Source organism: Primulina eburnea, chromosome 1 (assembly GCF_022965805.1).
Source record: "Primulina eburnea isolate SZY01 chromosome 1, ASM2296580v1, whole genome shotgun sequence".
Lineage (NCBI taxonomy): Eukaryota > Viridiplantae > Streptophyta > Magnoliopsida > Lamiales > Gesneriaceae > Primulina > Primulina eburnea.
This window is the reverse complement of record NC_133101.1, coordinates 48086777-48114049: the sequence shown is the minus strand read 5'-3', so window position 1 is coordinate 48114049 and position 27273 is coordinate 48086777. Positions and strand designations below refer to the sequence as shown.

Below are 27273 nucleotides of genomic sequence, written 5' to 3'. Positions count from 1 at the left end.
ACTACCTCAGTTGGCCGCAGCACAGAGATAGCAGCTTGGTGCTGGTTCTTGGTTAAATTGTGATCTATCAAATGTTTTAGCTCAAATGTCCCCCGGGTAAGACCCCTAGCAACCTGATGAACAAATTCGCGCAACAATAAAATTCTCAAAGCAGAAAGCAAAAATTGATCCATTTGAAACGAATCAGAGCACCGGGTGTCATTCAGCATTTCTTTGAGATAGTTTCAGAGTATAATATATTAAAACTTTTTAAAAGAGACATTTGAAAAGGGATGCACCATCTGATCCATCCTAAATACGTGCATTTCTCATTGCAGAAAAATATCTTATCAAAAACGATAAAAGATAAAAACTTATCCTGTTGTACTTGCGATCAGGATAACGGAAAACAAGGAAATGGGAACCCCTATTGATCATTTTAGCGTCATTCAAATCTTTTGAAATGTCATCAGATGGATTCTATAAAACATATATAAAATGCTATTTATATATCAACTCACTCCGGGTAAATGTGTTCGTAGCTAGAATATGACTTTCTACTGGGTAAAATGAATTACATTTGAAAACCTACGACATAGTATCCCTACCCTACTCAAAAAAATTAGAGAAATTACAAGAAGCATGCAATTTTGATTTTTCTAATAAGCAGAATGCCGAATTGAACAAAACATTTTAAACACATAAGTGAAGCGGTGAACTTAGTTTTATCTTTCCAATTAAGGTGAACAAAATTATCAATACATGCATGCTGGCAGCAGTTCCAGAGAGTCTGAAACTAATTTCAATACCTTCAGGAGGATCCAAACTTTTAAAGAACTACTCAAAACTGCAAGTCTTTTCCTCTTTCCCGACGTCAAATAGTTACACATATGTCGGTCAACCCTTAAGATGAATCGCGGCCAAGATTTAGCATTTCCGGGTCAGCTTTTTGGTCCATAATAGACTGATCAAAAGAAAACATAAAGCAATAGAAAACTTAAAGGTTTTATAAAATAAAGAAAAATATGAGTAAGACTATAAACTAAAGATGCCACAAATGGCTAGACTTTTTAAGTAAGATTGAGAATGATTAAGTGATACATGTGGGGTGAGGAAAATTGGTGGGTATCATCGGGTATTAGCTTGAATCAACGTAGGGTTAGAAAACCTTTTAGATGCATGATGACAATTCCAAGGATAGTACTTTATTATATGAATTACTAAAAACAACTTCAACGGATCGTTCTCGCCCTTTACCCAATCTTCAACCATCGATCTTTCATCACTGAAGGTAGCACCTGATAATCCGACTGTCTCCGATTGCCGGTCGCCGGAATAAGTCCTTTCACTTCATCAGAATCGTCTTCTTGTTCTAGTCATCTGCTGTGATTTTGTCCAGGTCAGTGTCGAAAGATGTTTCATAGGAATCATAAGTTCAGTTCTTCCGCATCTTGGGTTTCTGGGTCAGCAAATCGTGATCTAGTTATTAAGGTAGAACACAAAATCTTCTCGATGAGACGAGGGAACAGAGGAGACTCGATTTGGTGGTCCGAACGTACCAGGAATTCGTGTTACATGATGGATTTTGATACTAAGGAAGCCCATTGGATTCAACTAAGATTCTTAGACGCAGTTCACTCTTCTCAGCTCGAGTCGCCGTTCTTTAGGCTTAGAGGTCGGAATGCGGTGTTCACGGTTCAGATTTTCTCTAACAAGCGAGGGAGGTTTCTGGAACTTTCTAAATTTAGTCATCAAGGAAAGAAGCAAACTACCATTGTGCCCAGTGGTATCAAGTCTGTGGGTTGGAGTAATTTAGCTACGGCCTTGGGCAAGATGAGGTCAGGGTATAACCAGAGCGGCATTTATGTGGATGACCGTGGGCCCATTACTAGGAAACGCATTAAGGATAAGTACAGAGATACAATGGCTCATCGGGAGATCATCCGAGAGAGGAAAATCTCAAATCTTGTCGGAGGCAACCTAAACTCGAGTAGGAAGTGGGAAGAGGCCCTTGTAATTTCCAAAAGTAAGATCACCACTTCTTGGCTAGACATTCAACAGGTTCTTGGGAAAGCAACGAATAAGACAGTAATTTTATTCCCGTTTGAAGCAAACAGAGCAGTTTGGTGGCCTTCTAACATAGATGAATTCTCCTTTTATCTAAGACTTAAGAGAGGTTTTTTTGATAAGGGGATTATGCTGGAATTCGAGGGATGGAAACAAGAGATCAACTCGCCTTTTATTCGAGAGAAATGTTGTAACAGTTGGATTTCCATCTACGGGCTACCATGGAACTTATGGGGTGTGGATACCTTTAAAATTGTTGGGGATTTCTGTGGTGGATTGCTGGACATCAGTGGGGAAACTCTTTCACTTACTAAGCTTGAGGCAGCTAGAATTAAGGTAAAAGGCACTGAGGGAGGATTCATTAATAACAGGACGCATATTCCACTACAAGGAGAGCTTCGAGAAAAAAGTATAAGGGTGGAAACTTTCGACCCTATTGCTTATCATCAATATGATAAGTGTACATATGCTCAAGTGGTGGTGAATGGCAAGAGAACATTGGCGGGCTGGGGTAACAACAACATTCTCAGGTTGCAATCTCTCGAGGTGGGTAGCAGAGGAGGAATAATTCTACAAAATCATGGAAAGTCAGGCGCTAAGGACCAAACAGCAGACATTGTTTCAGAGAAGACAAACCCTGATCCGGTCATAAACTCAAACAACAAGACTGATAGGTCAGCTACTTCGAGTAGGGAGCTACATAATCTTTCACCCAATAACAAGGAAGAAAGGTCGGGTCCTTTGATCAGGGAGTCACAGCATCTATCACCTAAGACCAAGGGCTCAAACGGTGCATCCACTGCAGATAATAAGGTGATCAAAATCCTGTCAAGAGTCGTTCCGAAAGAACTAACTGAATTTCAACAATCACAAATCAACACATTGACTGAGACGCCAAGGAAGGGTCTGGACAGCGAGGAGGGCGTTGTAAACTCCAAAATTCTAGTGCCGAAGTTTGGGAAAACTTATTACCGCAGATATAAGAGAGAAGATAATGTGATTAATTACAAATCTCGTGTTCAGGAGATTGATAACCAACTTTTTAATAGCCCGAGGAAGAATTTTTGTGACTTGATGGGCGCAAAAGGAATTGATGATGAAGGCTCACTGGATAAGCAGATGGAAGAAGAGTTGTTATATTCGGATACGGATTCTAGTATCTCTTTAAGATCGGAGAGTACTGCTACATTGGAAGAAGACTTTGAGGACTTGGCAGAATTGTTTTCTCCATCGATAAAACAAACTGATCCCAATGAGTTACAAGAAACGGTAATTACCAGATCTAACGTGGGACAGGTATTCTCTGGAATTCTATCATCTTTTTTCAATCACTCTTTTAAGATTCAGTGTCTTCCTACTGCGTACTTTTCACCTTTGGGGCTGTCTAGTAGATTTTTAGGAGGGGGGGTCTTTAGATCGTTGAAAAGCCGGGTTACGAAAAAGAAATCCTTGTCATGGAATCGATGGGTTATAGAGGTACTTGTGGAGGTAGTATTGAGGCGACACATTCAAGTGCAATTCGTGAGGAAAGGATTAAAAAGACGGTGGGGAACTTGAGCAGAGAACTACAGAGGTTATATTGTGGTATCAACTATGAGCGAGGTTCTACTTCCAAGGGTTACAAAGTTTCGTTATGAAAATACTATCATGGAATATACGAGGTGGAGGGGCAGCAACTAGGAGAGAATTAATAAGGAGTGTAATACAAACTGAGAAACCAGAGGTTGTTGTATTACTGGAAACAAAAAGAGATCGGGTGGATAGGCAATTTATAGCTAGCATTTGGAAATCGAGATTTGTGGATTGGGTATGCTTACCGTCAGTGGGAAGAGCGGGGGGCATTTTGGTTTTGTGGGATCCTAGGGCTGTGGTAGTGGGAGGTAATTTGATAGGTGAATTCTCGGTTTCGATCGAAATTTGTGCAAGTGAGGAAATTAAATGGTGGTTCTCCGCGATTTACGGTCCTGTTAATCCGAGGGAAAGAGAAAATTTATGGGATGAAATAGCGGGTTTGCACTCGATTTGCGGTGACAAGTGGTGTTTAGGAGGAGACTTCAATGTGGTTTGGAATACGAGTGAAAAATTTAATAGCCTTTCCAGAACTACGAGTATGAGATGCTTTGATAGTTTGATTGAGGAACTACAACTAATCGATCCACCACTCCTGAATGCCAAGTACACATGGACCAACTTTAGGACTCAACCGATTTGTTGCCGTCTTGACAGATTTCTAATCACTAGGGGCTGGAAAGATATTTTCAAGAATTACAGACAAAAAGTCCTGCCGAGAATCACTTCCGATCACAATCCGGTTTCTTTTGACACTTGTACTTTGCGCTGGGGACCGACAACTTTCAGGTTCGAAAATGCGTGGTTGACACATTCAAAGTTCAAAGAGATGGTCAGGGAATGGTGGAATGATGGAATACATCAAGGGTGGGAGGGGTATAAATTCATGTCAAAACTGAAAAGAATGAAAGCGGACATATCGAAGTGGAACAAAGAGGTTTTTGGAGATGTGGGTTTTAAGATAAAGGAGTTGACCAGTGACATTCATAGGATGGACGAATTAGAGGCAGCGGGTAGGTGGTCTGAGGCGTTGAAAGATGAAAGAAAAAATTTAAAAGTCGAGTTGGAATTGCACACGTTAAGAAGAACTCAAATGCAATGTCAAAAAAGGGAAACTCAAGTGGATGAGAGAAGGGGATCAAAACTCTAAATTTTTTCACTCTTTACTTAGTGACAGAAGGAACAAAGCTCTGATTGACATTGTGGAATTGGAAGACGGCTCAAGAGTCACTGAGGACAGGAAAATTGAAGATGAGATTCTGAATTTCTATCGCAGCTTGTATATGACTGGAGCAGGTGGGCAGCGAGAATTCGATAATGAGGCCGAAGAATTAAGTGGTCTAGATTGGTGTGCAATAGATTTCAGTCAATCACAAGAGTTGGAGGCACCTTTTTCTGAGGAAGAGATCAAAAAGATGGTCTTCGAGAGTGATGGCAGCAAGGCTCCGGGTCCAGATGGATTCACAATGGCTTTCTGCCAACATAATTGGGACACGGTCAAAGATGACTTAATGAGAGTCTTTGCTGATTTTTTCAGAAGCGGAAATTGTTAATGGTGTTACAAACGAAACTTATATTTGCCTCATTCCGAAAAAAAAAGAAGCGATGAGAATAAAAGCTTTCAGACCGATTAGCTTGATTACGAGCTTATACAAAATCTTATCTAAGGTTTTGACAAATAGATTGAAAAGGGTCATTAATTCCACAATCGCGGAGAACCAAAGTGCGTTCATTTCGGGAAGACAAATATTGGACTACTGCTTGATTGCTAATGAGGTTGTAGAATTTTATCGAAGAACGAAGAAGAGTGGATGGATGTTCAAAGTAGATTTGGAAAAGGCATATGATTATGTTGACTGGAAATTTTTAGATTGGGTATTGATGAAAAAAGGCTTTGGAATCAGATGGAGGAAGTGGATATTGGGGTGTGTTTCCAGCGTTTCTTACTCGATTTTTATCAACGGAAGGCCAAGGGGTAAAATCAAAGGAGAGAGGGGGCTTAGACAAGGGGATCCACTTTCACCTCTTCTTTTCAATTTGGTTGTAGATGTCTTGGGAAGAATGATCGATAAGGGTAAGGTGGATGAAAAAGTTAGAGGAATCGAAGTAGGAAAACAAAAAGTTCAGCTTTCTCACCTGCAATTTGCTGATGACACGTTATTTTTCGCAAAGTCTAAAGATGATTTGCTGGAAATTGTTGACATACTTAAAAAATTCTACATGCTCTCGGGTCTAAAGATCAACATGGATAAAAGTATGGTGGTGGGCTTACTCATGAATGATGTCGAAACAAATGCAATGGCTACCACCATCGGCTGTAAGAAAGGTAACTTCCCGCTTAAATATCTAGGTGTCCCATTGGGAGGCAATCCTTTGAAGATGGAGTTCTGGGATCCAGTCATTTCAAATATGAGAAGGAGACTAGCAAACTGGAAAAAATCATTTCTATCTAGGGGAGGGAGACTAACACTAATTAAGGCGGTGTTGAGCGCATTGCCTTCTTACTTTATGTCCATATTCAAAGTTCCGAATAAAGTGGGGATAATAATGGAAAGATTGATGAGAAACTTCTTGTGGGATGGACCGGATGGCGAGAAGCATTGTCATGTGGTTAATTGGGATCAGGTGTGCAAACCGTTAGCCAGTGGGGGTCTGGGAGTGGGAAATATTCGACTAAGAAATAAAGCACTCCTCGGCAAGTGGTGGTGGAGAGGATCAGTGGACAGGGTGACTATGTGGAAGAAAGTTATTACTGGGATTTATGGTACGCAAGATATTGGATGGGATTTGGGTCTAGCTGGAAATTCTACTTTCAAGAGCCCGTGGAAAGGTATTTCTAGATCGTTTCCGGCTTTTCATCGATTGGTTAGGGGAGTTCTTAAAGAGGGAAATATTATTCGTTTTTGGGAGGATAGTGGGTTGGGGGGTTCCTTTTCTTATTCGATTTCCTTCATTGTTTGTGATCTCGAGTGTTACTAACAAACCTATCTCATGTTTTGTTGAGAACGTCAGTACGGAGGGGTTGAGTGTTCTACAGTGGGACATACGTTTCAGGAGGAATATGTATGAGGAAGAAGAGGCTCAATTCAGTGAGCTATTAGGGGTATTAAACAATGTTCGTTTGGAGACGGGGGTAGACGATTATAGAATTTGGGCGGGAGATTCCTCGGGGAGGTTTTCGGTTAAATCGTTTTACAACTCTTTTTACTCTTCGAGTAATATTTCACCATTCCCTTATTTCTTGAATATTTGGAAAATACATGTCCTGCCAAGGATTCAAGTATTCTCGTGGATTGTGGCGTTGGAGAAATTGCAGACTTTTGATGTGTTGCAGAGAAGATGGACAACTAATGCGTTAAGTCCGCATTGCTGTAGTCTGTGCCGCAGCAGTGAAGAGAGCCAAGATCATCTCCTCCTTCATTGTGCTTTCTCTGCACAGATTTGGACCAAAGCCTTTAAGGAGCTGGAACTAGTGTGGGCTATACCGGATAAGGCTAAGGATATGTACACAGTCGAACCGAGCTTGCATAATGGAAGGAAACACTTGCGATTCTGGTTCACCATCGTCCATTGCATTTTTTGGTCCATTTGGATGGAAAGGAATAAACGAATTTTTGAAGATAAGGAGGAGGTGGTTGAAGAACTATGGGACAAAGTCAAATTTAGAGTTGCATGTTGGGTGAAGATTCAGAAAGACTACGAACATCTGAGTGTCTCTCAAGTTTACAGGGACTGGAATTTAGTTCTCGTTTAAGATGTGTTGTTCTTGCTTTTAATCTTTCGTAGGAGTTTTCTTTTGAATTAGCGGATGTCTTATCCGCCTATTGTACCAAACCACTTTTCATCATTAATAATATATGTCTCTTATCAAAAAAAGATGCCACAAATGGATAACTGAATAACCAAATGGATAGCCGAGTAATGCATGTCACTGTAACAAAGCAGACTATTATTTGAAGAAAATAGAAACTATGAATCATGCACGAGAGGGAAAAAAATAAAATCCTACACGTAGCTCAAAGGGCACGGAAAAAGTGATTCCCGAAATACAGTAATTTTCCGGAAATATCAGAAACATCACTCTAATAAGTGATAACCCAGCTTTCAAAGAAAATTACTCACCAGGAGCCGGCAGATTTCATGTTCATTTTTGGAAAATGAAGTTTCCAAAGCTTCCACTCTCCCAGTTGCATGACAGCAGGCACATGGTTCACTGATCATGAATGTCACGCTAGGTCGTACCTGTTGAGTATAATTATAAGTTGGTACTTGGTAGCGTCTAAGATTTCCACTTTGCAGTCAGAGATTCTGAAATCCATGTTTCTGCATCTCGTAACAAGTGTTTTTTCTTTAATTAGATGCCCACCAAGTGATTTGGTTTCAGAAAATCTCAATATATACAAACCAAATACCGATTGTGGGACTAAGACTAACCTACACAGGCACAAGAGAGATGACCAAATTTGCCATAAAAATTACAGATCGGACCTACAGGATATATTCCCATATAGTACAGATGTAACAACAGAAGAACAGTTTTTGGGGCTCGATCTAGTATTGATGAAAAAAGGTAAAACATGTGAATGACTTGTTTTCATTTACTACCCCAAATTGTCTTTCATTACAAGGTTTAGCTTAATTTAGCGGTTTAGATTAGAAAACAAAGAACAAAACAACACCAGCAGAAAAGTTAGGCAAAGTCCATATCCGATCAGTAATTTTAGTTTCGTATATGGCACAAGGTAAGGTACTTACATCATAATGTATATGGTTGTGGTATGTGTCCCAAAAGAAAGAAAAGTAACCCATATATTTAGAATTCACTACAAAAGGCAAGAACAACAATCCTCTAATAAATATCAAAATTCAATTTGTTCATTCTCTTGTCTGTACCAAAATGCTAATAGCAGAAAGGTAACCCTTCAATCATGTTTTCATAAAAATCATGAAAGGAATTTCATACACGTTTTCGAGTTATTTCCATAAGTCCATGCCTAGATAATTCAGAAACTTTCACAGTTGATTGGTCCATCTCGACAGCCTTCTTAACTTCTTCTATATGAGTCGCTTATTCGCTGCCAAATAGATATTATGTCAGAACGAAAATGGATAAATGCAAATCTAAACTTTCCTCTTCAAATTTATATCTGAAATTCCATCTGGAGTGATCACAAATTATTTCCATTTTGCACTGACAAATATTTCCTATAGTCCCATTTCAAACAATGCCAGTTAAATTTTGAGGCATGTGTAAAGGACTTGGATTTAGAAGAAAAAAATCGGAAGAGAAGATCATCTCAGAAGACAAATATCTGGGATTGGGAATGGGAATGGGAATGGGAATGGGACTGAGAAGAGTGAATGAATAATTGAGTTTTTGAATATGTTCTTGTGCTTGACAAGAGAATAATTAGAATGTAATTAACATGGGAAAATTAGAAAAATACATCATGCCAGGTTTTACAATGCCTTTGCCACTAGAGAATATTTTTTTTCCAGTAGATAACTAACACAAATGCTAAATTAAATAAAAATTTTGTTCTACTACAATATCTCAACATGGTGCGTCATACATTGAGTGAACCAAGAAACTAGGGAATGTGTATACTTACAATCATCCATCAGATCAATTAAATCTACCACAATTATTCCACCAATGTCTCTCAACCTTAATTCCCTAGCAACCTGCAATCATAAAACACATCCAACTTAAATGTCGAAAATCATGCAAAATATAGTTATGTGAAAACAACATCAAAAGGAACTCCGACCGTGCAGTTAGATTAAACAAATAAACATCAATGTTTGGAAGTGTGCAATATAGCATCATATACAAGAACAAGAAAGTAGTAAAATATGAATGTCTGATGAAGTGCATCATGGTGTAAGCATGTCCAATTTGATAAAAATAAAAATAAGCAGTTGCATAGGAACTTTTTGCTAAACTTTCATCTCCATTATCCTGCATTGACAAAAAACAGTTAATAAAAGATAACTTTCTTGCCAACACACTCTCAATGAGTTCATTATTTAACCTTGGTCTTCAAAAGTATTTTCATTGTTGCATGTGATTAAATATGTACTACTTGCAATCATGGTTATGATTTGCTGAGCCAATAGACTCACTAGGTTTGATCGATGCAGGTGAGCATGATGTTGATGTTGTTGAGGGTCTTGATAGTTGATCTTACTAGACTGGAGATGCACATAACCCGAGGACCAACGCTAATTTTCCGCAGTTATGATTTTAAATTTATGTTAAAGAGGTTTACGACTTTTATTATGCTTTTGAGTGGTTTTTGAAAAGTTGTTAAAGTTAGCTTTATTTTGAAATATCTCTAAGTCAGGGTTGGCAAACGTTTGACACTTTTGTTGTTTTAAACTCTTTCCTATGAAATTTTCAAATATAGTCGGTATGTTTCATTTTAAAATAGTGTCAAAATAATTTATATATATATATATGTATATGTATCGGCCGAAATATTAGAGGTAATTAAAAAAAATTTCTAGTACTTTTAAGAAAAACGAGTAGTGGACGTTTCGTAAGCAGACCAAACCTTTTATTGATTATTCTAGGTAGAGTCGCAACTATTTTAATTATAAGCACTGATATACTTTTATTTATACACTCCTCGTGGGAACGATACTTTACCTTCTTATATTAAAACTTGACAACCGTGCGCTTGGAAAATGCACAACAAGTTTTTGGCGCCGTTGCCGAGGAGTGTAAAATTTAAATTTATATCAGTATTATTACCAATCAGTTTAGATTATAATTTAGAGTTGTTTTTGTGTTATTATAATAATCACTAATTTGTTCATTTTCTCTTGACTTGCTTATCTTTGATCTTGAGATCGAAAGAACTGCAAGAAGATTAAGAAAAACGAGAAGAGAAGAGATCGAAGCAATGGCCGAAAACAGAGAGGACGCTAGATGTAACCCGCCAGAAGCTATACCCATCAGAGATCACTGGTCTACACATTATTCTGGCTTTGCTCAGGAGACAATAAATGCAAACAATTTCGAGCTGAAGCCTGCACTGATAAATATGGTTCAGCAGAACCTGTTTGTAGGAACCGCTACTGCAGATCCTCACGTTCATTTGAGGACTTTCCTAGAGATCACGTATACGGTAAATATGAATCATGTATTTGACGATATTATTATACTGCGTTTGTTTCTGTTTTCTCTCAGGGACCAGGCAAGAGGATGGATCCAATCGCCTGTCTTGGGGAGCATCACGACATAGCAGGAGTTAGCAACGAAGTTCCTTGCTAAATATTTTCTCCCTGCGAAGTCTGCACAGTTGAAGATCGAGATCAGTACTTTTAGGCAGACTGACTTTGAGCAGCTGTATGAGTCGTGGGAACGGTATAAAGAGTTGCTGAGAAGGTGCCCAAATCATGGTTTTGAAGACTGGGTACATATTGAATTATTCTACAATGGTCTGAATGGGCAGAAAGCTGGTAGCACGATCATTGCCAAATCTCCTAATCAAGCTTATGACTTGCTTAAGCAGATGATTATTAATAGCTACTAGTGGCCGTCTGAGAGGTCCGGAGCAAAGAAGATAGTTGGAGTTTATGTTGTGGATCTTATTACATCACTCGTTGCCCAAGTTTCAGCATTGACTACGCAGATTGCATCTATGAATAAAGTGAGCACATCAGACACCGAACGTGCACACAAGTTGTTGAAGAACCACATCTTCCTGAAGAAGCTATGACATTGATTGACAATTTTACGAACACAGCAATTGTTTTTCAATAGCTTTGGGCCTGTTTTCATTGTTTATTAACGATTTTTAGCCCATTGAGTCTCGAGTTGAGTGAGATGCTTGAATTTTTTGTGTGCCTATCTCAGATATCATTTCGGTTGAATAGTGCATGTGATTGATCTATATGAGATAACTAATAGATTGAGGGTAATCTAAAACTTGCTTGAACATTTTTCGAGACGAAATACGAATAATATGTGACATAGGAATGATGTAGGCAATCTTTGTAACCGTTCGAGCCTTCGAGCCTACCAAATGAAAATGAAATATCCCCAGTGTCCCATTTTGAGCATGCTAAAAATCAAGTGGAGTTTGTCAATGACATACAATTAGCCTCCGCTTGTATTTATTCTATATCCCACAACAACTACCAAATGAAGCTTATACACTTACTATCCAACCTAACTTTGAGTGAAATAAGTTTATTGGTGTTGAAATAATTCATCCACACCTTGAAAAGGAAAATAAAAACAAATGTGTATAAAGAAGTTGAAAAAGAAACAAAAGAAGAAAAACAATGAAAAAAATGAATCAAAGTGGTGAAAAAAGAAAAAAAAAATGAGAAATGGACGATGTGAATGATGAGAAAATAATAAGTGGATGGTGAATAAAATGAGAGTGAAAATGATGAAAATTCAAATATTTCTCTCAAATTTTGATTTTCATACCCTTTATTGTAGCAACGAGCCGTAGCCTAACGTAATAAGCCTACAAGACCTATTAACCTTGTCACATTTATCCAATATATCAATGGAGAAAAGTTGTTCAAGTCAAGCTTAAGGATACCTGAGAAACATGGTTAGCAAGTATGGACTTTAATCATTTGCATGTAAGCATCTCAGTGTTTGACATCAAATTTTTTGTATACCTGTGTTGAATATCTTATGAGCCAAATAATCACCATTAAAGTCATTTGTGATTTGTGTAAGTGAATTTGCATCTTAATAAAGTATGGGTTGAACTGAGCCGAGGATTTCTTGAGTTTACAAGGCGAGTAAGTGTTGTGAATCTATTTGAGCATTCAATTGGGTGAATGAACATTGACATATCACACACGCACGTGACTCTTGAGTAATTGTGAATTACATGAAAATAGATAATTCGGAGGTCAAGGTCAATGTTTGCATATCCATGACTTGTAGCTGTTAGCATTGATTTTTGATTGAGTTCTTAAATCTATTTAGCTCAGGACTAGTGAAAGTTCAAGTTTGGGGGGTTTGACAAATGCAAGAATTGCACGTAATTGGTTGTTAATGCGGTAGAAATGATTATGTTAGTTTCGAACAGAATTATGCATGGTATTTGTTGTTTTTGTGTCGTGCAGGAGATGAACTATCGGATGATTGAGGGCGATCAGAAGTGCTTTTGATGATGAACTGTTGATGCACAAGCGCCGCAGCGGTAAGGCTTCGAGGAGGAAAACAAGCGCCACACCGCCATAATATGCGAAAAACAGGCGCTGTAGCGCCATTACTACCGAACCGCAAGCGCCGCAGCGCTACCTCTGAACCTGACGTGCGCCTCAGCGCGTGAACCTGAAGGAGAATAGGGTTTCAGAATGAGGGAGAGTCGTTTTTGGGAGAGAAATCAGGGAGAGACGCAGAAGATACACGAGAAAAGATCTGGAACGCCAGGATTGATCGCAACGACAAAGAACGACGAATCTGGGGACAGAGACGCCACTTCTGATTTGTTATCTAATCTTTCGCCCCTTTTTTATTCTTGTATCGAGATGTCTAATCTTCAAACATGTTTGTTTTTGTTTAGATTTCGTTATTCACTAAATTTTCAATTCTAGAAGACGATATAGCTTTGTTGACACAAAAATTTTGACTTAGTTGTTTATATGATTGAATTCCTTTTGGTTTAATTGTGTTTTCTAGTTTTTATTCGATTTCAATTTATTGGCTATAAATTGATTGTTATCTGATTAATTCTACAACTCGAGAGAGGGACTAGAATTATGGATCATTAAAGATACATCGTTAAATGTTTATACTGTTCGGAAGGCGTATAACGTTAGCCGGGCTTAGGTAAAAACATCGTTTGCATATATCATCTGAACATAGATTCTTATTAGGAATGTTTGAATGATACACTTTATTCGTCACTTGAGAAAGGGAAAATAAAATAATTAAGTATTCTTGGCCATTAAATGACTCGAATTAATGAATATAAAGACGACCGTGAATAGTTATCGTGGAAACTAAGTGAAATCACTCTTCTAGATATTTTCTGTAATGACCCGAATATTTGTTTTGAATGAAGTATTAATTAAGAGCTAATTAATGAGTTGTTAATTAAGTATTATTAAGGAATTGATAATTCAGGATCAAGCTGTTGGGATCCACCGAATTTAAAAAGAGATAATCGATCTACTTCAGATTACATTATCCTGAGAAATCCAACTAGAAAAATGAGATTCTGACACGTGGCAGATAAGATTGATTCGGATTTTCTGAAATAATCCGGATGCGGCCTATAAATAGAAGCCGAATTCTTTTGTTTCCTTCACCGCATTCTTCAGAGAGAGTTCTAACTATACGTTAATTTCTAGTCAGTTTCTAGGGCACTTTGGTGTCGGGAAGTTTCAGAGTTAGTATCGACTCGAGGAGGGATCGGTCAATTGAGATCGAGACATCATCAGCGGGCTGACGACGGACGCAGGTATAATCCTAAATCCTTAGATAGTGATTTAAGGATCATTAGGGAGATCTTTGTAGCATGTTTGATCTGGTTTGATAGTGATTTCATTACGTTGGTATTGTCTAGGTTCAGAGCTTTCTGTCAGATTGTTTTAGTGAGGTACGTGATGTACTGATTGAAATATCCAAGCGTAGTATACACACTTATATGCTGCATATTTATCTGTTGCATGATACATGTTTTACTGCTTTGGCATATTATGCATGACATATCATGTTGAGCCTGATATCTTTTGAGATATACCTCGTTTTTTGGGGCCGCTCAGCCCTATTCTATATTGTGGACGATGGGGCATCGAGAGCTACAGTGTCCGACGAAACCAGCGGGTTCTGATGACCTGGATATTGCAGGTCCACATCTTGATGATGAGTGTGGGAGCCAAAACATGCCTAGGGCAGATCAGAGACTACACACTCAGATGCCTCTAGACTGAGCATGAGATTCTTGACTTGATCCTTGATATCCGAGCATATTGCATTTCGCATGCATCATATCAGTTTGTATACTCCTACATTCTCGTATTGGGCGATTATCGCTCACGTCCTTGTTTTCATCTTGGGCACCCCATTCCACGGGGCAGGTCTTAGGATGGACGGTTCGGACGACCAGGGCAGTGGCTAGAGCAGTTGGGTTTTCGGAGGTGATCCAATGGAGGTTTTCTGTGGTTTATCGTTTTCTCGTTCAAAATCATGTTTTCGTTATGGTTGTATTAATGTTTAAGACTGTTGTTATTGTTTGTTTTCATTTGAGTTGTAAGATGATTAAGTATTTGGTTTCCGCTGTTTAATTGTTGTTATTAAGTTTAATGTTGCATGTTTATTAGTCTGTTTAGTAGTGGCTGGGGTAAAGGCGCTACATTTTCTCTCACTGATATTTGCATTAATTCGGTTCTTCGACTCCTATTTATTTTCAGTTAATTCCTTTTAAGCAGACCAAACCTTTTATTGATTATTCTCGATAAAATCGTGACTATTGTAATTACAAGTACTGATATACTTTTATTTATACACTGCCCGTGGGAACGATAATTTACCCTCTTATATTAAAACTTGACAACCGTGCGCTTGCGAGCGGAAAATACGCAACAAATATATATATAAATTTGGTATTAAAAATTTAAAATTTTAGAGATATAAATATATTGTAGAAATATATAAACATTTTTATGTAAATATATACAATGTACAACTTCGGAGCAGTGATTTAAAAAGAAAAGCGAAATTTTTTTTTCCCGAAACATATCCGAAATACTTTTCCGCGGCATGTTCTCGCCGTGTCCAAAACGTATCTGACTGGTCAACACTAAAAAAATCAATGACACAGATTTTACCATATCCTCGTATCTGTGTCCGATACTTCAGAATTTTTTTTTTGTTAAGGTGTCCATGCTACATAGATCGTGGCAGTTACTTTATAATTTTATTAAAACCCACATATATTTTCTATAAATTCGGCATAATATTCCCCTTTACTTTTGGCATATTGCTTCAGCATTCTGTGTTTGCTATCACAGTATTTACATTGATTAATAACATCCTGAGGAATTTATTAGAATATTGCTACAGTCCATTCATTATATTGTTGAGATTCTCATTCTGCATTTTCATAAGCAAGGACGGTTTTTACTTCATTTATAAGAATCTAATTCTTTTTCAGATCATGAATATCTCATGCATTTGCTCCGATTCTTCTAAGTCTGTCACTTCAATGTTAATTGGAAATTAGTCATGATGTTAGCATTAGCATACATTGCCTTTGGCTGTATACTTTTGGGCTTTAAAGTAGAATTTTCTCCAATCACAAGTTCAACAGTCAATTTCATCAACTTTCATTCACTATCACAATTTATCTTTTTTTTTGAGAGGAAACAAAATTTTATTGAAAATTTAATAAAAATTACATAACGGATAAGCAATCCGCAAGCTTAAATAAAGTAGAGCAAAACTTAAAATTATGACATCAATACATAATTCCAATCCCTAACCAAATCCGCTATTCGGAGGTCTTTATAATCTTTGAGCACAGTCGTCCAAGTAGCAACCGAGAATTTTATCTTTTCCCACACTTGAGGAATTTGTTCCTATTTTTCTTCAAAAATTCTTGAGTTTCTTTCCTTCCAAATTGTCCAAAAAACGCAATGAACTATCATGTACCAGAATTTCAAATGTTTTCTCCCAGCACTCCAACCCGGTTCGTAGTAGAACATATCTTTTGCCTTCTGCGGAAATGACCACATGAAACCCAGTTCATTGATCACAAGCAGCCATATACTGTGGGAGAATGAGCAGTGTAGAAGTAGGTGGTCCTGTTCCTCTTCATTATCCCTACAAAGACAGCACCAATTCGGCCGCAGGTAGCAGCTAGGCCATCTACGTTGCATCGAGTCGCAAGTTTGCAGTTTTTCCAGCGCCACTATCCACGAAAACACTTGTACCTTTGAAGGTACAGGTACTTCCCAGATATATCGAGTAAAAGAAAAGAGCAAAGGCCTCGCAAGTGTGAAGAAAGAGTTATAGAAAAAGCAAACAGAAAACAAACCCGAAGACTCCCCCACCCACCTCCTATAATCCCCAACACCTCGCTGAATTCTAACTGACTGAAGAATACCCATAAGATCTATAAATTCCCCAATTTCCAACTCACTCAAGTTTCTTCTAAATCTAATATCCCAAGAGGATACCGAATTGGTACCGGCCGACAGCTCCCCTATGAAGAAAACAATCGGTTTATTGGTATGAACAGACACAAGAAAGAGAGATGGGAATCTAACACTAAAAGGGATGTCCCCCACCCACACGTCCTCCCAAAAGCGAATGATATTTCCTTCCCTGAAAACTCCCCTAACCAAGTGTTGAAAAGCCGGGAAAGAACGGGAAATGCACTTCCAAGGACTTCTGAACGTTGTATTTTCCGCTAACCCCAAGTCCCAACCATTCTCATGAAGGCCATATAGACTAACAATTACCTTTTTCCATAATGTGTCTCTTTCCACCGACCCTCGCCACCACCATTTCCCAAGAAGCGCTTTGTTTCTCAAACAAATCTTACCCATTCCCAATCCTCCTCTATCCCTTGGTTTACAAACTTGCTTCCACCCCACGACATGGCATTGTTTTCCACCATCCGCTCCATCCCAAAGAAAATTCCTCATAATTTTTTCCATCTTAATAGCTACTGTGTTAGGCACTATGAACAGTGACATGAAATATGAAGGCATAGCACACAAAACCGCTTTAATCAAGGTTAGCCGACCCCCCCTTGAAAGAAAAGATTTTTTCCAACTCGCCAATTTTTTGGACATCTTTGAGAGTACAGGGTCCCAAAATCCCATAGTCCTCGGGTTCCCTCCCAAGGGAATTCCCAAATATTTAATCGGCCAAGTTCCCGATTTACAGCCAATGATTCCTGCAAGTTCAGTAGCTTCCTCAACCGATGTGTTCAAATCCAGCAACTCACTTTTATCCCAATTTATCCTCAATCCCGAGTGAAGGCCGAATTTTTTGAGAATGTCCACCAATACCAGTAATTGCTGCTTCGATTGTGTGAAGAACAAGGTATCGTCAGCGAATTGAATGTGGGAAATTTGAATTTTTTGTCTGCCAACCTCTATACCTTGCACAATATCATCCTCTTTTGCATTCTCAACCATCCTACCCAACACATCCGCAACTAAATTAAATAGAAAAGGCGATAATGGATCACCTTGTCTAAGTCCCCTTTCCCCTTTTATTTTCCCCCGAGGTCTTCCATTAATGAATATCGAAAAAGATACATTAAAAACACACCCCATAATCCATCTCCTCCATCTCTCTCCAAATCCTTTTCTCCCCAACACAAAATTCAGAAAATTCCAATCTACATTGTCATAAGCCTTTTCTAAGTCAACTTTGAACACCCATCCTTTTTTCTTGTTTCTGCGGTACACCTCCACAACCTCATTCGCAATTAAACAGCAGTCTAGAATTTGTCTTCCCTTGATAAAAGCACTTTGGTGTTCGGCAATGGTACAACTCATCACATTTTTCAATCTGTTTGCCAACACTTTCGCCATTATCTTATACAAGCTAGTGATCAAACTGATGGGTCGGAAGTTATTTAACCTGATCACATCTTGTTTCTTAGGAACGAGGCAGATATAGGTCTCATTAGTAATAGCATTAACAATCCCACTGTCAAAAAATTCAGCGAATACTTTCATGACATCCTCTTTCAACGTATCCCAATTTTTTTGATAAAATGCCATTGTGAAACCGTCTGGGCCAGGTGCCTTACCCCCGTCACTCTCAAACACTGCCTTTTTGACCTCTTCCTCGTGAAAAGCCACTTCCAATCCTTCGGCCTGTGCTGAATCAATTTCACCCCAAGATAAATCATGAAAGGCCTCCTCATCTCCGTTTATCTCCATCCTCGCGCCCTGTACCTGACCAGACAGATTTATGTAGAAGCCAATAATTTCCCCTTGAATTTCTGTCTCATCTGTAATAACCGAACCATCTTCCAATTCCAATTTTTCAATCATTGCTTTATTCCTCCTATTATTCAATAACGAGTGGAAGAATTTAGTATTATGACCCCCTTCCTTCATCCATTTTATTTTTGCTCTTTGTCTATCCATCTGCCCTCTTCGGATATTAATTTTTTCCAGCTCACTTCCTTTCCTCATTAAGGATTTCAGACCACATCCCATCAGCTTCTAAAGTATCCAGCTGCTTAATCCTGAGTTTTAAATCTTGGAATCGGCTATCCACATGTCCCCATTCCTCCCTGTTCCATATTAAAATCTTTTCTTTGAGCAATCTTAATTTTTTCATGAACTTATACCCTTCCCATCCATCAGTGTTTCCATTATTCCACCATGTATGAACCAACCGCTTGAATTTATGATGAGATAGCCAACAATTCTCAAACCTGAAGGGGGACGGTCCCCACTGCAATTTCGCCGTGTCAAATACAACTGGACAATGATCCGAAGTTATCTTAGGTAACACCGTTTGTCTGAAATTCTTAAATAAGACCTGCCAATCTTCCGTGAAGAGGAATCTGTCTAACCTACAACATATAGGATCAGCCCTCATATTAGACCACGTAAATTTTCCGTTGAGAAGTGGTGGATCAATAAGTTGTAGCTCATCAATCAGTTGGTCAAAGCATTTCATACTTTTTGTTATAGATCGACTATTCAACTTCTCTCCCAAGTTCCTAACCACATTAAAATCCCCCCCCAAGCACCACTTATCCCCACAAATCGAATGTAAACCTGCTAATTCGTCCCAAAAATTTGCCCTATCTCGCGGTGAGACCGGGCCATAAATAGCCGAAAACCACCATGTACCTGTCTCAATCCATTTAATCTCAATTGAAACTGAAAATTCCCCAATCAAATTGTTAACAACTGTCACAATTCTCGGATCCCACATTACCACAATACCTCCCGATGAACCCACTTACGGCAGCCAAATCCAATCAACAAATCTCGGCTTCCACACACTGGAAATGAAGCTTCTGTCCACCTTTTCCTTTTTGGTTTCCAAGAGCACAACAATATCAGGTTTGTCATGACGAATGATTTTGCGTACAAGTTCTCTTCTTTTAGACGACCCTCCTCCTCTAATGTTCCAGGAGAGGATTTTCATAAAGACAGATTCACTCCCTTAGATGTCGTACCTCTGTCATAGCTAATCCCACACTTCAATCTGTATAGCTCCCTGCTCAGCATATTCTTTTTTGTATCAACCTCTCTTCCACACCTTGACATTTTATTAACTACCTCCCTATCTTCTTCCTGAAAAATGACACTGTCCATGACAGTCCTTTTGGAAAATTCTTTCCCGGTTCCCGGCTTTTCCTCACCACTCACCAAACCTCCCCCCAAAAACCCACTAGACATACCCAACGCTGAAAAAGGAGCTGGAAGAACAGACTGAGGTTTGAAAGAATCATTTAAAAAAGAAGATTGAATAACTGATAGTACCTGGCCCTCATTAGCATTTGTGTTTACCGTTTCAAGTGACGTGGCTAGATTAATTGAGCCTTGTGGAGATGCGAACAGCTCCGCCAGATAGTCCACAGCTTCCTCCACTGCCACAGCTTCATCGGATTGAATCGATTCTGTTTCTGAAGATTCGGAATCAGCATCTAGTGGGTCCTCCAAAGAATCTTTGAACTCTAGATCATCACTTGCATCCATGTCGCCGAACTTCTTCTCTAAGTCTAAACCTCCCAGATCAAATCCGGCATTATGTAGAATGTCCAAATGTTCTTTCTCACATTCCGTTGTGTTCTTTCGACGTTGGTAGGTGTTCCCGAACATGGGCAGTTGATTCTTTGTACTAGTACAGCCAATCCCTTTATCATTAGCCACGGGTGTCCTTTCTTCCAAAGAATTGACAGCAGAGTTTTCAAAATTAGCTATCTCTTTAGGAACAATTCTGGAAAGGATCTTAATCGCCTTACTCCCCTGAGCTGTTGAATTGCCGGTTTTACTTGCTGAATTCTTAGTTTGCTCCCCCTTATTTCTCGACCCTTGCATCTCGTTTAAATTTCCCATATCCGAACCCAAAGCATTATCCTTCCCCACAACTTCCTGGAAACCGATATGTTGTGATGTAACTTCTATTGCAGTAACATCATTTGTGATTCCCTTTTGCAAATTCTCATTTTTATTCTCTAATCGGTGTAAATTTATATCTCCCCATCCTGCAACAATCCTCTTACCATTCCTCACCACCTGCGCATAAGTTCGTTTTTCATATCTCTCATAGACCTCAGCATCGAAAGTTTCCACCCTAATCAACAAATCTCTGACCCCTCCTTCCAGCATTATTTGCATTTTAGTATGAATGAATCCTCCTTCAATACCTTTAACCTTGATTTTTGCGGCTCCCAGATCTATTAAAGAATCTGTGTCGTCATGGATTTCCAACAGACCCCCACAATTATCACCTATTATCTTAAAGTTTACCGGCTTCCATAATTTCCAAGATAGCCCATATATGCTAATCCAACTATTACAGCATTTTTCCACAATATCCGCCGAATTGACATTGTCGTTCCACGGCTCAAACTCTAAGGATATACCATAATCAAAAAACCCTCTTTTCAGATTTATAAATGAGGAAGATTCTTCAGCATTCGCAGGCCACCACACCGCCTTATTAGCTTGAAATGGAAATAGTTGTATCCTGTTCTTAGTCGCATTCCCAATTGCAGCCTGGATTTTGACCCACGATATGTTGACACTACTTTTTGTGACAATGATAGCTTCTTCCCATTTCTTTGTAGGATTTTGATTATTTCTCTTTTCCCACATCTTACCAGATCTTTGATCCGTAACACTCTGAAGCCTCCTATCATCCTGGTTTTGAGATTCGATATTCCTGTAACCCCTACCTTGTGAGTTTGTTTATAGTCTGGCCTCTGGTACCCAGATATCAGTCTTTCCAGTGCATTTGAAATACTTCTCCATCCCACAGAATTAATACCGCTCGGCATAATAGTGTTCGATCTCCTCCCTTGATTAGAAATTTTCGACACCTCCAAGAATCGTCCGCGTTTGTTGGTAAAGTGTTGGAATGTGAAAACAGCGTGTCTACCTCGGAGTCTGAAGAAAGCTTTATCCGGCATTGGTTTAGTGATAGCCTCTCTGAGTCTTACGCTAAGCCACTGAGCTTCCTGTCTGTCGAAGTCCATCATAAAGCATGCATTCCTAGTTCTCTCAGACCACCATATGGACCGACCACCGTTACCCAATCTCATCATGAAGAGTTTATGTTCGACCTTGATTATTTCATCCCGCCTATCTGTCGTAAATCCCATTGATGCTAAAATGGTTAAGTACCGAATCTGAAGATGACGTAGCTAAACCGGCGAAAAGAGGTTACCGCCGACGGCCGTTGGCCGTCGCCGAAGGCCTGAGGACTCGACCGATTACTGATAATATGGGATGAGGTTAAATCTGAGGAATGGAGGTAGTCCGAAGAAGTGAATGCAAAAGGGGGGAGAGAGCATTTTCAAAAAATTCTCTCTCTAGGGCTTAGCAACTTATTCAACATGACAACTAACATCACAATTTATCACCACATAGTTTCTAATAAATATACATCAACTTCCTGAAATTCACCATAAATACATCTTCAAAAGAATCTTTCAAAACTTTTGAGTTTAAAATGATAGAAACACCATCCAAATACAGCTTCCATTTCACAATTTAATTAGTCCTCGTCCACTTTCAGATGAAATGTCAATGCACTTAGTTTGAGCTAACACTTAGATGTAAGTTTCAGTACTAAAATAACAAGGAATGATTAAGAGCGAGAAATTTTCTTCAGCATTGACAAACTTGAATTGCAGTCAGGTCACACAATGCATGTGGTTTTCAAAGATGGGTCATTGACAAAGATACAATATTTTTAACACGAAAAGGTTTATGATCCATTCCGTGAGCGAAATCCACATATTTTACGAGCAACACAAGCCATGAAATAGGAAAACATAAAATAGGGTGCGCAAAGTTGGATTGAGAGTACTTGTTTGGCATCAGCAAGGTTGACCTCAAGAATAGCTTTCTCTTGCGACGTTCCTTGACCAAGCATGCAATGGCCCCCCATTCACATCAATGGAGACCAAAGCCTCTGTTTGTTCAATGAATAGATAACCACCATTAGTCAGAGGAACCCTATTGACAAAGAGAAAAAAAATTATTTAGGAATAGATTGTATGGACCAGATAGATGCATATCTAGGTAAATTTTATCGAATAAATGATGATCGAAGTGGAAAAGATGAGATATAGATCATGATTCAGCTCATGATAAAAATAAACTATATTAAATTTATGAAACCACAAATAAGGTATAAATTTAAAATGAATATACGCTCTTGCTCTCAATAAACATCCTATCTCTATTTTGTTCAGGTAAGTTGCTCCTATTTGGTTTTCGTAAGTTCATAGACTAAGCTACTAGGTTACAACTTTATTATTTGCTTTATCATGCCTTTTTTATTTTTCTTATTGGGGGGAGGCAAATCTAAGACACCATATGTTAGGTAACCGAGGGTAAGGTAGGAATTTGGGCATACTTATATTATTTACTGTTATTCCAATATCAAAAAAGCTATTTTTTTCAGACTTAGATGTTAACGCTGTCAACCATTCAGATAAATTTATTCACCCAAATGAATGATGCATGTCTGTGTCTAGAAATAAGGTTATTCTATTCAAATGAATAACCTTCAGGTTCATATCACAACAACAAACAACTGTCCGAAAAATTGGAAACTTCAGCAATCACTGGTTTTGCTCTGATATGTACAATGATCAAAACATCTGAGGCAGACAAAACCCTGTTTCCAAGTTTCATTGTGAAGCAAGAAATTTAGCAAACTATGAAATCATCATTGTACTGAAATCACAATTCACAAAATGGTATCAATAAGTTAAATCAGAACAAAATTTTAGTTAGTATAGAGACCAAAAACATTGCATCCTCACCACTATCACAGTTTAAGCTTTTAGAAAAGGTAGTATTCAATATGGAATCAAATCCAGGAGCATGGGAGGTGCTTGGTCTCAAATTCTTTTTTTTTTATAGAAAACTAAACTTCATTATAATAATAGAAAGTTTTACAATAGAAGCGGATGAGTAATCCACAAAACCCATTACAAGGGAGATCGAGAAAAAACTACCACACAATCATCATCATCATACAAATTTCCAATCCCAAACTAAGTCTGAGTTACATAAATGGTTATACTCTGGCAACTTAGTCGTCCAATTCACGACTCTGAATTTGATTTTCCCCCAGACTTCGTCCACAGACTCCGATACATCTTCGAATATTCTATTGTTCCTTTCCAACAATATTGACCAAAATATGCAATGAATTATCATATACCAGAAACTCGCAAATCTTCTCACTATGGGCAGAGATATCCAAGCGTGATATAGTGACAGAGATATCCAAGCGTAAGTATACACACTTATATGTTGCATATTTATTTGTTGTCTGATATAAGTTTTACTGTTTTTTTATATTATGCATGACATATCATGTTGGGTCTGATATCTTTTGACAGATTTTCAGATTGTTTTAGTGAGGTACGTGATATACTGACAGAGATATCCAAGCGTAAGTATACACACTTATATGTTGCATATTTATCTGTTGTCTGATATATGTTTTACTGTTTTTTCATATTATGCATGACATATCATGTTGGGTTTGATATTTTTTGAGATATACCTCGTTTGTTGGGGCCGCTCAGCCCTGTTCTGTATTGTGGATAGTTGGGCATCGAGAGCTACAGTGTCCGACGGGACCCGCGTGCTCTGATGACCCTGGATATTATAGATCCATGTCTTGATGATGAGTGGTAGTCAAAAACATGCCTAGGGCAGATCAGAGACTACACACTCAGGTGCCTCTAGACTGAGCATGAGATTCTTGACTTGATCCTTGATATCCGAGCATATTGCATTTCACATGCATCATATCAGTTTGTATAATCGTACATTCTCGAATTGGGCGATTGTCGCTCACGTCCTTGTTTTCATTTTGGGCACCCCATTCCACGGGGGCAGGTCTTAGGTTGGACGGTTCGGATGGTCAGGGCAGTGGCTAGAGCAGTTGGGTTTTCGGTGGTGATCAATTGGAGGTTTTATTTGGTTTATCGCATTCTCGTTCTGGATTACGTTTTCGATATGGTTGTATTAACGTTTAAGACTGAGATTATTGTTCTGTTTTCGTTTGGGTTGTAAAATGATTAAGTTATTTGGTTTCCCAAATTGTTGTTATCAAGTTTAAATTTTGCATGCTTATTAGTCTGTTTAATAGTGGCTCGGGTAAGGGCTCTACAATCCATCTCTCAATGAAGCTCGGAATCACATCTTGGCCACTAAACCGCTGCCAGGACTCCATGCAGCTTCCACAGAATTCAAAGCTTTGTCCAGTGGGATTTATGAAGGCATGTGGCTTAAAACACTGCTCAATGAATTAAAGATAGGAAATAGTCATCAGATTGAGATTATGTGTGACAACCAAGCGGCCTTAAATATTGCCAAGAATCTGGTTCATCATGACTGAACCAAGCATGTGCAAATCAACAGATACTTCATAAATGAAAAGATGGAGAAGAAAATAGTCGATCTCCACTACGTTCCCACATACATGCAGATGGCAGATATTTTGACAAAGTCACTCCATCGACTGCACTTTGAAGAATTACAGACCAAGCTTGACATGACTGACATATACTGCCATGCTTGAGGGGGAGTGTTGAAAATCTTAGATAAGATGATTAGGATATTTATTTAAGTTAAACTTTAAATTTAGAATAGATATATTAGATATGATAAAGATATGGATTTAGGTTTTTGCTTTATATACATTGATTCATGTACGTTCAAAAAATAAGAGAGTTTTGGTAAACCAAACCACACACCCAATTCGAACAAAAAATCAACTGAAGCCATTTACAATATATAAATACAAACAAACAAAAATGTATCTCCCCCACCCATCTGTTTCAAAAAAAAAAAAAAGTAACATCGTTACCTCTATGATAAGCTTTCATCCATATGAGCGTCATTTGAAGAAGCTTGGAAAAGGGGTTCTCCATTGGAGCATTCCGACAAACATGATCATGAATAATTCTATGTTGCAACACTGAAATCTAAATCGATCAACTTCCGAGCCAATGGAAATTCGAACACAAAAAAGTTGAAAAACATATAAATTAAACAAGATTGACTGCATACCTGCGGAGAAAATGAATCCAAGGAGGAGAGAAATGCGTTAGACTCGTGGGGTTCAAAGCAAGGAAATACCCGAGGAATTAACTGGATGAACTGGGAGCACATGTGTATCCGGAAAGACGAAGGTGGGCTGGGTTTTCGAAACTTGCAAGCTTTTAATCTAGCACTATTAGGGAAGCAGGGATGGAGGCTTCTCACAGCTCCAAATGCACTAATCAGCAGAATCTTCAAAGCCAAATATTATCCAAGAGGGACGTTTTTAAGTGCAAAACTTGGTCATAACCCAAGTTTCACTTGGCGCAGCATATGGAGTGCACAGATGGTGCTAAATAAAGGATGTAGGTGGAAAGTAGGGACAGGCCAGAATATTGATGTATGGAATGCCCCTTGGTTGCGAGATGAAACAAACTTTTATGTGGCTACTCCGGTTAACCCAGAGTTGAATGGAATGATGGTGAGCGAGCTGCTCATCCCGGGGTGTCAGAGTTGGGATTATGAATTATTACTTGAATATTTCAGTAGCAGAGATGTTCAAGAAATATTGAAAATTCCACTACCTTCAACGATGCGGCATGATCGACTAATATGGCACCAAACAAAGGATGGAATATACTCAGTTAAAAGTGCCTACAGAATACTCATGGCGGAATTAGAGCAACATAGAAATGCAAATAACACAGAAAAATGGAAAGAGCTATGGCAGATAAAAGCACCAGCAAAGTTTAAAACCTTAATGTGGCAAGCCTGTCAAAATTGTCTTCCTACAAGAACAAATCTTCGTAGGAGGGGAATAAACTGCCCTCTAGTGTGTGTGATCTGTAACAGGGATATGGAGAATACATGGCACATATTTGTCTCATGCCCCTATGCAGCACAATGTTGGACAATCTCAAAGTTGAAGGATAATGTTGATCAATGTGCCGAAAATGCTGATGGTTTTGGCGAATGGTTCTTCAAGGTACTAATGGCAGGAGATAAGGTGGATGTGGGTAAATTTGCAGCTGTGTTATGGAGCATTTGGAAACAAAGGAACAACAAACTATGGGGAAATACGATCGAAGAGTGCAACCAGGCGGTAATTAATGCACTGGAGTTCCTTTATGATTGGTTGGCCATAAAACAAAAAAGAACAGGGGGCAAGGAAAATAATGCAAATGAAAAAACACCTACAGAATGGAGGAAACCACAATATCCATTCTTGAAGTGTAATGTTGACGCAGCATTCTTCACGGAAACGAGAAGTATGGGATTTGGGATGGTAGTCCGCGATACTGATGGAAATTGTATTGGAAGTCGATCAATGGTAATGGAAGGACTATACGAGGTGAAGGAGAGAGAGGCTATGGGATTACGTGAAGCTCTTTCATGGATCCGTGAATTGAATTTCAAGCAAGTAATCTTTGAGATGGATGCCCAATTAGT

At 38.7% G+C, this 27273-nt stretch overlaps 1 long non-coding RNA gene across 1 annotated transcript; it reads right to left on the bottom strand.

Moving 5' to 3' along the window:
* On the bottom strand, window positions 1–25837 carry LOC140830192 (uncharacterized). Its single transcript, XR_012117602.1, has 7 exons — window positions 25652–25837; window positions 22625–22773; window positions 9228–9300; window positions 8579–8690; window positions 7738–8438; window positions 789–943; window positions 1–113 (listed from the first exon to the last, which is right to left on the bottom strand). It is a non-coding gene; the product is annotated as an uncharacterized lncRNA (long non-coding RNA).
* Window positions 25838–27273: the final 1436 nt, after the last annotated feature.